Source organism: Scyliorhinus canicula, unplaced genomic scaffold, assembly GCF_902713615.1.
Source record: "Scyliorhinus canicula unplaced genomic scaffold, sScyCan1.1, whole genome shotgun sequence".
Taxonomy (NCBI): Eukaryota; Metazoa; Chordata; class Chondrichthyes; order Carcharhiniformes; family Scyliorhinidae; genus Scyliorhinus; species Scyliorhinus canicula.
This window is the reverse complement of record NW_024055427.1, coordinates 193007-207669: the sequence shown is the minus strand read 5'-3', so window position 1 is coordinate 207669 and position 14663 is coordinate 193007. Positions and strand designations below refer to the sequence as shown.

Sequence of the window (14663 nt, the reverse complement as noted above, 5' to 3'; positions counted from 1 at the left end):
AAAAAAAAATTGTATCGACCCTGAAACCATATCTTTCAACCTCACAACATATCCCAGTGTCATTCCAAAACGAATCCCACTCTGCACCAGCTCGCTGCAACCCTATAGTAATTAAAATTACTCCCAGTGCTCAATCGCTGTCCGTTGACATTCAGAAATCCGAAAATTAGTAATGATGCGCCTAATAGGTATTTCCCTCGTTTTGGTTCTGTAACCACCTTCTTCGCAGATATATCCTTCAAGACTCCGGTATCTCTGTCAGTAATGCTGCCACTGTCACTCCTGGCGATGTACATTGAAGGATACAACCAGATTACATTACTTCCCATTGCTTCCCTCAGTTGTTCTTCCAAGTGGGGTTTAATCGGCAAGAGGTTTATTTTACATCTGCAGTAAAAAGCAGACCGCCTCTGGTCATTCTAACTTGCGGGTGGGATAAGACCTACGGAGAAACGCTGGCAAAGGAGTCTACAAATCATGATTTATGGGTGTGGCTATATTACTCTGTTGTTTGAAAGGTCGGCGGGGCACCTCTCCTAGTTTTGGCACAAGCCCCCAGATCTTACAGTGGTAGACATTGCGGGGTCGGCTGCGCGAAGGCGTACTTTTGTAATTGTCGGTGACTATTTTGATGTCGAATGGCCCACCTGGCTTTATTCCTTTCGAACTTTCTGTAGCGGTTTGTTGCAACTCAATGGTTTGTTTGGGAATTTCCAAAGGCAGTTCAGAGTCAACAACATTGCTATGTGTCTGGAGTTACATAGAGATCAGACCCAGTATGGGTGACAGGTTTCTATCCTTAAAGGATATTAGCGACAGTAGAGAAGTGACAGTCCAAAGATGTGCGGGTTAGGTGGATTGGCCATGCTAAATTGCCCATAGTGTCCTAAAAAAAGTAAGGTTAATGGGGGGGGGGGGGGGGGGGGGGTTGTTGGGTTACGGGTATAGGGTGGATACGTGGGTTTGAGTAGGGTGATCATGGCTCGGCACAACATTGAGGGCCGAAGGGCCTGTTCTGTGCTGTACTGTTCTATGTTCTATGAACTAGATCATTTTCAAAACTTCCAATCTGACAGGTTAGATGTCACCATTAATGAGACTCACTTCTATGCTCAGATTTATTTATTAATTGACTTTAAATTCTTCCTGTCAACCATGATGGGAGTGGAAATCGTGTCCTCAAAGCGTTGCTCTGGGCCATTGGATTGGTAGCCCAATAACATTAACTCCTGTCATGGTGGCGTTAAGGGGTGTGGGTGAGAGTACCGATGGTCCCCACTCTATGCGTTACTGGTATGCGGTTGAGAGTACTGATGGTCCCCACTCTATGTGTTACTGGTGTGCACTACAACAAACCGTCTTCCATTGGAACATTTGTGACCTGAAAATGTAGAGCAGGGGATTCAGGACGGTGTTAAGAGAAGTGATAGCCCAGGTATACGGCCGAATGTTACAAATGTACCACCTCACAATTTCCCCTCTAGAATCCAGCAGGTTCCTTAAAATAAAAGAAAGTTCAATGACGTGAAATGGAGCAAAACATAAAAGCAGGAGAGCCAAAATCGCCAAAATGGTTCTCAGCACTTTCTTCTTCATCATTTCCATGGACTCCTTCCCAGCTCCAACTTCAATCAGTTTCTTTGCGCTCAGGGCATAGCAGGTCAATAGGATTAGGATTGGGATGAAAAATACAACCAATTCGGTACACAAAATAAGCACCAGGTTCCGCTCCCAGATTGAAACCTGAGCTCTGCATGAAAATGGGTTGTCCAATGTGCCTTTCCGGTGGAAAAAGATCAGAACACCCAGGGTCAAAAATGTCAGCCAAGCTGTTAATGACAGAACAACGTAATATCGGGGTTTCCTCCATGCATGAAACGTGATGGGGTGGACAATAGCGATGTATTGGTCAACAGCAATGCAGGTCATGAAGGCTGGGTTGCCGTAAAGACTGATTACGTTGGTGATAACGTCGATAAAACCAAGTAGCTGTACTGAAATGAATGAATGTACAATTTCCAATATGGCAATTCCGGAAGCCAGGATAATCAAGATGTTCATGATGATTAGGTCGAGCAGGAGGACATCAGTTGGTGATGAAAACTGCTTCTTCCGTATGATGTGCCACAGTGCAATTGAATTCCCAATGATTCCCAAAACAATGCACAGGACGAGGAAAAGGGGAATCACACGCAGGTGCACCATGAAGTTGGATTCATTGGCGTTATCCGTTGGATGTCCAATGCTATCATTTCCAGTCTGATTGGTGAGTGTTGCGTTCCAAGTCCCAATAATCGCCATTTGATGTTCTAGCGAACAATAAAGACAGCCAATTAAAAATATGGAGAAACTCCGAGTGGATATTGCACAATAAAGGTTCAGGTTTTAGTCTCAGATTATTGACTGTTGAAGGAATACATTGGGTCCGAAAGCCATTCTTCCTCTCTCACTCTTTCAGTCTTATAAAAGTCACATCTGCAAACTGTGCACACCAATAGTACTGAATGATTCACGTGGCAAATTAATGCAGGATTGCGGAGATCGTGATTTAATCTGAACCCTGGAAATGTACAGATACGCAGAACGCTGTTCAATTGTGAAATTCCATGCATTGCTCCGTCTGAAACCGTGATCTATTACTGTCAGTGTGTTTCAGTCAACCTCGCTTAGATATATGTCTTCCTATTTCTATGTCTTCCTATGTCTTCCTTACGTCAGTGGTAGGGAAATTACTGGAGATAATTCTTCGAGACAGGATCTACTCCCATTTGGAAGCATATGGACGTATTAGTGAGAGGCAGCATGATTTTGTGAAGGGGAGGTCGTGTCTCACTAACTTGACAGAGTTTTTCGAAGACATCATAAAAATGATTGATGCAGGTCGGGCAGTGGATGTTGTCTATATGGACTTCAGTAAGGCCTTCGACAAGGACCCTCATGGTGGACTGGTACAAAAGGTGAAGTCACACGGGATCAGGGGGGAGTTGGCAAGGTGGATACAGAAATGGCTTGGTCACAGAAGGCAGAGAGTAGCAATGGAAGGGTGCTTTTTTAATTGGAGGGCTGTGGCTAGTGGTGTTCCGCAGGGATCAGTGCTGGGATCTTTGCTGTTCGTAGTATATATAAATGATTTGGAGGAAACTGTAACTGGTCTGATTAGTAAGTTTGCAGACGACACAAGCTTGGTGGAATTGCGGATAGCGATGAGGGCTGTCAGAGGATACATCAGGATTTAGATCGTTTGGAGACTTGGGCGGAGAGATGGCAGATGGAGTTTAATCCGGACAAATGTGAGGTAATGCATTTTGGAAGGTCTAATGCAGGTAGGGAATGTACTGTGAATGATAGAACCCTCAAGAGTATTGACAGTCAGAGAGATCGAGGAGGTGGATAGGTCCACTGGTCACGGAAAGGGGCAATACAGGTGGAGAAGGTAGTCAAGAAGGCACACGGCATGCTTTCCTTCATTGGCCGGGGCATTGAGTATAAGAATTGGCAAGTCATGTTGCAGCTGTATAGAACCTTAGTTAGGCCACACTTTGAGTATAGTGTTCAATTCTAGTCGCCACACTATCAGAAGGATGTGGAGGCTTCAGAGAGGGTGCAGAAGAGATTTACCAGGATGTTGCCTGGTATGGAGGGCATTAGCTATGAGGAGCGGTGGAATAAACTCGATTTGATCTCACTGGAACGACGGAGGTTGAGGTGTGACCTGATAGAGGTCTACACAATTATGATTGGCATATACAGAGTGGATAGTCAGAAGCTTTTCCCCAGGGTAGAGGGGTCAATTACTAGGGGGCATAGTTTTAAGGTGCGAGGAGCAAGGTTTAGAGTAGATGTACGAGGCAAGTTTTTTACACAGAGGGTAGTGAGTGACTGGAACTCGGTGCTGGAGTTGGTGGTGGAAGCAGGGACGCTAGTGACATTTAAGGGGCATCTTGATAAATACATGAACAGGATGGGAATAGAGGGATACAGACCCAGGAAGTGTAGAAGATTGCAGTTTTGTCGGGCAGCATGGTCGGCATGGGCTTGGAGGGCCGAATGGCCTGTTCCTGTGCTGTACTTTTCTTTGTTCTTTGTTATTATCTAGGCATTGGCATTTAGAATAATGAGAGGTAACCTTATTGAAATACATAATGTATTGAGGGTACATGTTGCGGTTAATACACGGGGAGTGTTTCCTTGCACGAGAAGACTCAACTAGGGGCACAGTTTAAGAACATAAGAACATAAGAACATAAGAACTAGGAGCAGGAGTAGGCCATCTGGCCCCTCGAGCCTGCTCCGCCATTCAATTAGATCATGGCTGATCTTTTGTGGACTCAGCTCCACTTTCCGGCCCGAACACCATAACCCTTAATCCCTTTTTTCTTCAAAAAACTATCTATCTTTACCTTAAAAACATGTAATGAAGGAGCCTCAACTGCTTCACTGGGCAAGGAATTCCATAGATTCACAACCCTTTGGGTGAAGAAGTTCCTCCTAAACTCAGTCCTAAATCTACTTCCCCTTATTTTGAGGCTATGCCCCCTAGTTCTGCTGTCACCCGCCAGTGGAAACAACCTGCCCGCATCTATCCTATCTATTCCCTTCATAATTTTAAATGTTTCTATAAGATCCCCCTCATCCTTCTAAATTCCAACGAGTACAGTCCCAGTCTACGGGTAAGAATAAGTATTCTACATTTTAAATAGGAATTAGGCCATTTTGTTCTCTCATGCGGTCATTATTCTGCGGAAATCTCCTATTTCACCCCAAGACAGTAATGAAATGAAATGAAAATCGCCTATTGTCGCGAGTAGGCTTCAATGAAGTTATTGTGAAAAGCCCCTAGTCGCCACATTCCGGCGCCTGTCCGGGGAGGCTGGTCCGGGAATCGAACCGTGCTGGCCTGCTTGGTCTGCTTTAAAAGCCAGCGATTTAGCCCAGTGAGCTAAACCAGACAATGGAAGCTGTGTCTTTAAATTTATTCAAGGCTGAGTTGGATAGATTGTTGATAGTTCAGGGAACCACGGGTGCTGGCTGGGGTGGGGGCAGGATTACAGACAGGAAGATGGAATTGAGACCACAATCAGATATACGAAGAGTAGGTTGACTGGCGGAGTAGGCTAAATGGCCAGATAGCCCACAATTGCTTGCAAACCATTTGATTATATGCCAGAATTAATTGCATTCTTGGTGGCCTGTCCCTCAAAGGGATGTTATTTAGAGAAAGGTGTATCTCAATTTCTCTGCCTCGGGGTAATATCCGTCTGTTGACTGAAATATGCCAGCCTCTGACCTGCATGGATGTGCTGCCGCAGGCACGATGGCACAATGATTAGTCCAGCTCCTTGACAGTGTCAGGGTCCCGGGTTCAATTCTGACCTTGGATGACTGTTTGTATGGAGTTTCCACTTTCCCCCTGTTTCTGTCTGGCCTTTCTGCGGCTGCTCCCACAGTCCAAAGTTGTGCAGGTTGGGTGTACTGTCCGCCTTGTGTAAGGTTATGGGGATGGGGTGGGACAGTGGACCTGGGCGGAGCTCTCTTTCAGATGGTCGGTGGAGATTCACATGTTCTGGTGGAATTTGTTTTAATTCCCGATCCATTATCTGCCTTTTATTCTCCATTTTTTCTTTTCTTCATACTCACCTTGATACTTCCACTCTTTCTGTTCCCACTGCTTGATAATATTTGAGAATCTAAATGCTCAACAACTGCTCACTGCGTCAGCTGTGGAGGAAACACAAATATATTGGAAAAACATGCAGGATCTTTCACTGTCCATAGTATTTCAATAGCTCCCATGTGTTTCCCTTGCTATCTCTTTCCCCTTTGTTCTCTCCTTCCCTCGCTCGCCTTGTTTTAATCGCGCCATCTCACATTCTGTGTTTCCCTGTCTCTACCAATGGTCTGCATCCTCTATGTTATTCTATCTGCTTGTTCGTTCTATGTATCTCTTTAATATTTCTCTTAAGTTGCCTGTGCATCCCTTTTCATTGCTCTGTCATTCTTTCCCTGCATCACGCTGTCTTTATTCATTGCTTGTTAATTTATAACATCTTGCCCGACTTTCGAGGGCCAGGATTCCAGCTGTTACCTTATATGGCAACAGGTTACGTGCGAGCAACGCCATCGATGGATAGCGGTGTCACGTCAGCGGTCACCTTCCGATCCAGTGGGTTTTGGAACCCCCCTCCCGCTGCCTCATTGGCCGAAAGCCAGAGATGTTTCTGCAAAAGCGCGCAAAGGGAGATCAATATAGACACCCAAGACCCGTGCCAATGAAGACTCGGCGTGGTGGTGATCTTGACCATTCTGAAGTCGCACCAGAGGGTCAGAGAATCCCGTGAGTGCAGAGGAGGCCATTTCGCCTATCGATCCTCACCAAACATTTGAAATAGCACCTTACTGGGACCGCAGTTCCCTTCAACCCACCTAACAATTGGAGAGAAAGGGACAATTTAGCATGGCCAGTCATGCCTCATCAAGAAAGACATCTGGGTAAAACGTTTCATTAATACACTGGTCAGAGTGTCTGAGATTTTACAGATACAACAGCCATTGCAATGCCCGCTCTCCGCTCAGCCACGTCTGCAATATTCGCACCAATGGCCAGTCCACCTAATCTGCAAATATTTTGACTGTGGCGGGAACCGGAAAACCCGGAGAAAACCCACTCAAACTTGGGGAAAATGCGCAAACTCCACACAGACAGGCACCGAATGGAATTGAACCCAGGTCCCTAGCGCTCTGAAGCAGCAGTTGCTATCCACTGTGCCAGCGCGCCATCCCTGTGCCATTATGCTAAAGGAAGGTCGTCCACCTTTGTGACGACAGCCCTGAAGAACATGAAACTCAGAGAATCGGAGCCGCAGCTTGATCAGGTTTATCAGCACGAGTAGTATCACGAATCTGCGGAATCTTTATAGTGATTGTAATTGGAATATTTTAAGGGTTAATATATTGAATAAAGATACATCGAAACATTCATAGAAAGCAGAAGCAGGAGAAGACCATTTGACCTTCGAGCATACTCCACCATTGATTATGATCATTGCCGATCATCACGTTCAGTACCGTTATCCCGCCCCCCGCCCATATCTCGTGACCCATTAAGCCCCAAGAGTTACAGCTAATTGCTTCTTGAAATTACAAAACGTTTTGGCCTCAACTACTTTCTGTGGCAGTAAATTCCACAGATTCACCACTCTCCGGATGAGAAAACATCGCCTCACCTCAGACCCACAAGATTTATTCCTTATCCTCAGTCTATGCCCGCTAGTCCTGGACTCCCCCACCATCGGGAACAATCTTTCTGAATCTACCCTGTCTATTCATGTTTGAATTTTGTACGGTTCTGTGAGATTCCCTCTTACTCTTCAAACTTGGTTTGATTTTATAGTTGGTTTGTGCTTTTTTCGCCTCATGAAGAAAGACATCTGGGTAAAACGTTTCATTAATACACTGGTCAGAGTGTCTGAGATTTTACAGATACAAAACATTGATACTTGCTTATCAATGCCCGCTCTCCGCTCAGCCACGTCTGTAATATTCGCACCAATCTGCACTTTCTGTCCACCCATCTTCCTTCCCTGCTTATTCACCTCCACTTTCTATTACCCCACACAGACACTCTGCTGAAGAAATTCTCACTCATTCCGCTCCTGAAGCATGATCCACCTCTTTTCTCTTCCATTGGTCGTCACATTCTCCACACCTGCACAGCCCCTGAAAGAACGCCCACCTTCCACTTCTTCACGATTGCTTTCTTCTGCACGAATGTTATGATTTGCCTGACGCATAGACTGCGCATTGACGGGGAATGTCAGAGCAAATTCACAGATGGACTTGATTCTGGTGTGGACAATCGGAATTAATACAAGCACGAAATTCGAAATTCAGGCTGTCTTCCACTCAACTGCAAAAATGTGCAAACAGCTGATGGGTTCGGGACATTTTATAGCTGCAGTTGGTACAATGACTCAGCGAATCCATCACATGAGAACCTCAGGTTCCTCCCATCTTGGATCTGGTTGTTGATGTCAGACTAAAATTAATTATTCGTCGGAAAGTTGTCCACTCACCCGGGAACCCACGTTCAAATCCGGATGAAGAAAAAAGCGGGTTGAGTTCCACTAACTCTCCCGCTTGACTGGTAACAATAATAATCTTTATTATTCGTACAAATCGGCTGACATTAACACTGAAATTATGTTTCGATGAAAATTCCCTAGTCGCCACACTCCGGCTCCTTTCCGGGTACACAGAAGGAGAATTCAAATGCCAATTCACGGAACAGCATGGCTTTGGATATGTGGGAGGAAACTGGAGTAACCCCACGCAGACAATGTGCAGACTCCACACCAACAGTGACCCAAGTGGGGGATCGAACCTGGGACTAAGAGCTGTGAAGCATCAGTACTAACCACTATGCTACTATGCTTTGGGCAGAGGCCAGACTGCACCCTGTGGGCTCTGAGGTCACTAAGATTCTGGTCATCACTCACCTTCGACATTTTAACGTTTTACAGGTAATTCAGTAAATCAGCGGCCATTGAAAGCTGTTTCCAATATGGACGCAGCAGCTAATCCGTTTGCACGATTCAAAACTCACCGTACATAAATCAGGTTTTAGTCCACACTGAACGTTCCATGCACGATGATGATGCTCAGAGTTTTCCTAGTTCTCCATATAAACTCCACACAGAGGCATGTTTCTATTCAAAAGCAGACATTTCACCCTTGCGATATTCTTCGTTATTCGCTCAGAGGCCAGGTAAGAACAAAGGATTCCTCTCCCTAAATTGCATCAGTAACCAGATCAGTATTTACAACACTTAGACTAGATAGGTGCTGACACGATGGGCTGCAGGGCCTCTTTCCGTGCTGTAAATCATTGTGACTCCATGTGTGTCGCTCAAAGAGGAATTTCGTGGGCTGATCTTCCCATCCACCTGTTACCTTCGTCCTGCTGGATGCAAATCAGGAAGGTGCTGTCAGTGACTATTCGTCAGTTACTGCAATACATTTTATAGCTGGTACACACTGCAGCACTGTCCGTTAGTGGTGGAGGATGTGAATATTCAAGCTTGAGTGGCGGGGGGTGGGGGTGGGGGGTGGGGGGGTGAGCTGACAATCAAGAGTGTTCTTTTATCATCGGTGGCGTTGAGCTTCGTCAAATTTGTTGGAAGTGCAATCGTCAGACAAGGAGGAGTAGTCCATTACATTCCTGTCTTGTGCCTTGTAATTGGAGACAGGGCTTTGCAAGGGCAGTTGGTGGGTTGCTCACCGCAGAGTTCCCAGCCTCTAGCCGACCAAGCCGCCACATTACTAGCATAAATGGATCCAATTCAATTATGAGAAATTTGTACATTGCCTGTTTATCTGTTCTCTGACATACCCCGCTTTATAAACAAGTTATTTTAGCTTTACTTAAGAAGAGATACCCACCAGAGGCCCATCAAAGATATAGGGCACGTGTTGTGTGTTCCTGAGTCACTATATCTACAGCACAACGATTCGGGATAGTTCCTGTAGTCTGTACGTAAATAATGTGATGAAGGCTTTAAAAAAGTGACAAGCAGACCTGGAAATTAAACACTTCAGTCTGTAATGCAGAAACTGTTGAGTAAATTATAGAATTTACTGCGCCAGAAGGAGGCCATCGGCCCATCAAGTATGCACCGAGCCTGGGAAAGTGCACCCCAACTTAAACGCACCTCTCCACCCTTCCCCACCTAACCGTTTTGGACATTAAGGGACAATTTAGCATGGCCGATTCACCCAACCTGCGGGAGGAAACTGGAGAACGCAGAGGAAACCCATTCAGACACGGGGGAGAACGTGTAGACTCCGCAACAGACGGTGACCCAAGCCAGGAATCGGACCTGGGTCCCTGGCACTGTGAAGCAACAGTTGCTAACCACTGCGCCCTCAGATCCGCCCACATTAAAGATTTCTTGGATATCGGAATACATCAATGGCACCAACATGACTTCATGGAAAAAGATCATCTTTACAAATATTGGCATACAGACTTCACAGCTTTGATAAAATGTGAATAGTTATGGAAACGAAGAGACGTGCATTAGTCATTATCGATTTAGACTTAAAATGCATATATCCATAGAATAAAAGCCATTTTCCAGGCGTGAAAAAATCGATCTGGATTTAGAAACGCTGGGAGAAGGTAGATAAAAAGACAGGTAGGTGTAGATCTGGATCTGTTTATCAATTCCCAACTCAGAGAAATGTTTGGATTATCTTCCTTCTGATGCGGGCTGCTGAGGAGGTGGATCACAGCTTTGCAATTGCAGAGTGGCTAATTTATAAGATCAGTTGACAGCATACACTTATTTCCATGTCGTGACCTCGACGTGAACCTATCTATCAACCTGGCTCCGTGCAATAGATCAGCTGTCAGTGCAGCGCTGAGATTTCCATACTTAAAGGTGATACTGTGCATTTTCCACATACTCAACACGAACTACAAATAGTGCTTGGCCTCTATTCAAATTTAATCATTTGTCTTTATTTCGGATTCAACAAGATATTTGCATTTCTGCCTATCCTTCTATTTAAGCTAAGAATAGACATCAGTGTATTGCCTCCTCTGTCTGTTTACCTGTATGTTTATTCAGCTGCGAATCTATCCGCGAATGGGACTGGTTCAGCACAGTGGGCTAAATCGCTGGTTTTTAAAGCAGGCCAGCAGCACGGTTCAATTCCCGTACCAGCCTCCCCGAACAGGCGCGGGAATGTGGCGACTAGGGGCTTTTCACAGTAACCATTGAAGCCTACTCGTGACAATCAGCAATTTTCATTTTTTTTTCATTTTCATGCAGAGATCTTGTGGCCCACTGAGCAGCGCCTCTAACTCTCATAGAACTTCCGGGATGGTGCCGCAATTCAAGAATTTATGAAAATGACAGGTTTATTCATAACCTGGCCAAACTGGTTGATTATCAGTCGGAAATCCTTCCAGTGGCGGCTAGAAAGAGCGAGTGAAACATAGAAACATAAAAAAAATAGGTGCAGGAGTAGGCCATGTGGCACTTCGAGCCTTTAACACCATTCAATATGAAATCTTACAACACCAGGTTAAAGACCAACAGGTTTGTTTCAAACACGAGCTTTCGGAGCGCAGCTCCTTCCTCAGGTGAATGGAGAGGTATGTTCCAAAAACATTTATATAGACAAAGTCAGAGATGCTGGACAATGCTTGGAATGCGAACATTTTGCAGGTAATCAAAACATTACAGATCCAGGGAGAGGGATAATCACAGGTTAAAGAGGTGTAAATTGTCTCAAGCCAGAACAGTTGGTGGGATTTTTGCAAGTCCATGGCCAAGATGGTGGGGGGGTGGATGTAATGCGACATAAATCCAAGATCCCTGTTGAGGCCACACTCATACGTGCGGAACTTAGCTATAAGTTTTTTGCTCTGGCAATTCTGTGTTGTCGCGTGTCATGAAGGACCGCCTTGGAGAACGCTTACCCGGAGATCAGAGGCTGAATTGCCCTTGACTGCTGAAGTGTTCCCCGACTGGAAGGGAACATCTTTGCCTGGTGATTGTCGCTCGATGCCCGTTCATTCGTTGTCGCAAGTGTCTGCATGGTCTCGCCAATGTGTACCACGCTTCGGGACATCCTTTCCTGCGGCGTAAGAGGTAGACTACATTGGTCGAGTCGCACGGGTATGTGCCTCGTACCTGGTGGGTGGTGTTTCCACGTGTAATGGTGGTATCCCAAGTCGGATGACCTCGCATGTCTTGCAGAGAATGCTCTGGCAGGGTTGTTGTGGTGTCGTGGTCGCTGTTCTGAAGGCTGGGCAATTTGCTGCAAACAATGGTTTGTTTGAGGTTGCGCGGTTGTTTGTAGGGCCAGTAATGGGAGTGTGGGGGATGACCCTTGGCAAGATGTCCATCTTCATTGATGATGTGTTGAAGGCTGCGAAGAAGAGTCGTAGTTCTCCGCCCCAGGAAAGTACTGAACAAGAAGGGTACTCTGTCAGTGGTGTCCCTTGTTGTCTTCTGAGGAGGCGGTGCGTTTTTTTGCTGTGGCGGTTGGAACTGTCGATCGATGAGCGAGTGCCATATCCCGTTCGTACGAGAGCAATCTTCAGCATCTTAGGTGTCTGTTACGCTCCTCCTCGTCTGAGCAGATCCTGTGATACGGAGGGCTTGTCCATAGGGATGGTTTCTTAATGTGTTTCGGGGTGAAAGCTAGAGAAGTGGAGCATCGTGCGGTTGCCTGGGGCTTGCGGAAAGCGAGGTGCTAAGGTGACCGTCCAATATGATCATGGCTTTAATAAAGTCTATCTAAACAAGGTCGACTGCACTGCCCTCATCTACCTTCTTGGTTACCCCTTCAAATGCTCAATAAAATTCCTGAGACATGGGCGGGGGGCGATTCTCCGAACCCTGTGCCGGGCCAGAGAATCACCGCAACCGCGCCATGACACCCAATGCCGGTGTGTGATCTCCGAGATGCGGAGAATCGGCGCCATTTGCGCCGACGCGTTTGGTGCAGCGCGCGGCCGCGGGCCAGTGCAATCGGCGGGGCCGCCAATTCTCTGTCCCGGATGGGCCGAGCAGTCACACTGATAGGACAGAGTCGCCCCGGCGCCGTTCACCCCGTCGCTGCCGGCGGGAACTCTGCATGAATGGTCAGGGGCAGCCTGTGTGGGGGGGGGGGTGAGGGCGGGCTCCTTCAGCGGGGGGAGCGGGGGCTCCGCTGGGGTCTGGCCCGCAATTGGCCAGTCTCTTCTCCCCCGGGCCTACTTTCTTCGCGTCTGTATCCTGAACACCGACGCCATGTTGGTCGGGGCCACGTAAAGAGTCCTCCGCAATGCACAGGTTGGCGTGGCCCAACTGCGTATGTGCGGCTTGGCATGGCGCACATTTGGCACCGTGAAAGGAGGCTGGAGCAGCGTGAACCAGAATCGTTCGTACCCGGGCCCGGTTTGCGGAGCCGTGAAACGCGACACCATTCGCAATGGCACAAACGCGTGGGCTCCATATGGAGAATCGTCCCCATAATTTTCCACTCACAAAGACTATGTTGACTGTCCCCAAATCAACCCTTGCCTCGAAATGCCTGTGATCCTGTCTCTCAGAATACCTTCTATAAAACCCACCACCGATGTTAGGCTTACGGTCTGTATTTCCCAGTATTTCCCTGCGGCCCTTATTAAACAAAGGCACAACATTTGTTACTCTCCAATCTTCAGGCACATCATCTGTGGCTGTCGATAGTTTACATGCGGGACTGAGAAGAGAAATCCAAGCGGCCAATCACCCCATAAAGGTGGCCCTCTTTTTCCACAGACTTAAAATAAAGATGAGCCAGTGGGTCTGTATAAACGAACTGTAATTTATTCACTCAAATACTAAAATGTGTATACTGATTGCCAAGTAAATAATTATAACCAAAGACAGGCGAGGAAACATCCAGTCGAAATTGCACACTTTTGTTCTTGACGATCGAAAGGTTTCTATCCTGTCTTATGATATTAAACAGCTTTATTCAATACATTCCAGCACGTATTTGGTAAATACCCGATATTAGCTCTTCTAACATGATGCTAGACTTGAGGAAGAATTATAATTGTTATTTCCCTCTGAAGCCTCCAACCATTCAAGGATCAATACACCGTCATATATGAAGGCAGCCTTCTTGCACATCATTCTTTGGAACATAGAAACACAGCACTTAGGAATAGAAGTTGACCAATTGGCACTTTTAGTCTCGCAATACAATAAGATAATGGCAGATGTGTTAGTTGTTTCAAATTCACTATCCTATCTGCTCGCTGTAATCCTCACTTAATCTTGTCTATAAACAATCTATCCAACTGAGGCTTGAACAAAAGGGATGACCAGGCCTTTATGCTTTCTGAGGAAGAGAATTTCACAGGTGGGTGAGCCTGTGAGGGAAAAGGCCATGTTCTCCTCATCTCCCTCTGAACGAGACACCTCTTATATTAATCAATGTGCCCCAGCACCTGTGTAGTTTTCGTCACCTGGCAAGGATTAAAATAAAGGGTACGTTTGACATAAAATCGTTTATTAACATTGAGCTCTAACAACCCATCTTTCTACACATAGGTTGTTTCCTTCAACTCATTTAAAGTTTTGTGACACATTATTTTAGTTTAATAATTCATCCATTCGGCGTCAGGAGATTATATCCTTCATCAAGACTGAACACGTAATCTCGGCCGAAATTCAATTGTTTGACACTGCAGGGGTGCTGCGTGTTGGTGGTGCTGCCTGCTGCATATATATGTATCTGAAGACTCAATTTGCCTATTCAGGTAGATATGAAAGAGTCCACGCGAGGAGCGGTGGGTAGTCAATGGGCCAGTAATCCAGAGATAATGCTCTGGAATCCCGGGTTCCAATCGCACCGCGGCAGATGGTTAAAATTTTAATTCAATAAAAATCTAGATTAAACGTCTAATGATACCATTGCCTTTTGTGGTAAAAAGGGAAAACCCCATCGCTTCACTAATGTCCTTTAGGGAAGGAAATTTGGGCTCATTACCCGGTTCTTGCCCACACGTGACCACCGACCCCACAAAGCAAGAGAGGCACTTATCTACAACCCCCCCCCCCCCCCCCCCACCACACACACAATTGAAATGGCCATCACGCCTGTCAGTTCAAAGGCAA

At 46.2% G+C, this 14663-nt stretch overlaps 1 protein-coding gene across 1 annotated transcript in view; it reads right to left on the bottom strand.

Moving 5' to 3' along the window:
* Positions 1-14663, bottom strand: part of LOC119959319 (zinc finger protein 208-like) — a 203269-nt gene that overhangs the window by 93917 nt on the left and 94689 nt on the right. The window lies entirely within an intron of this gene.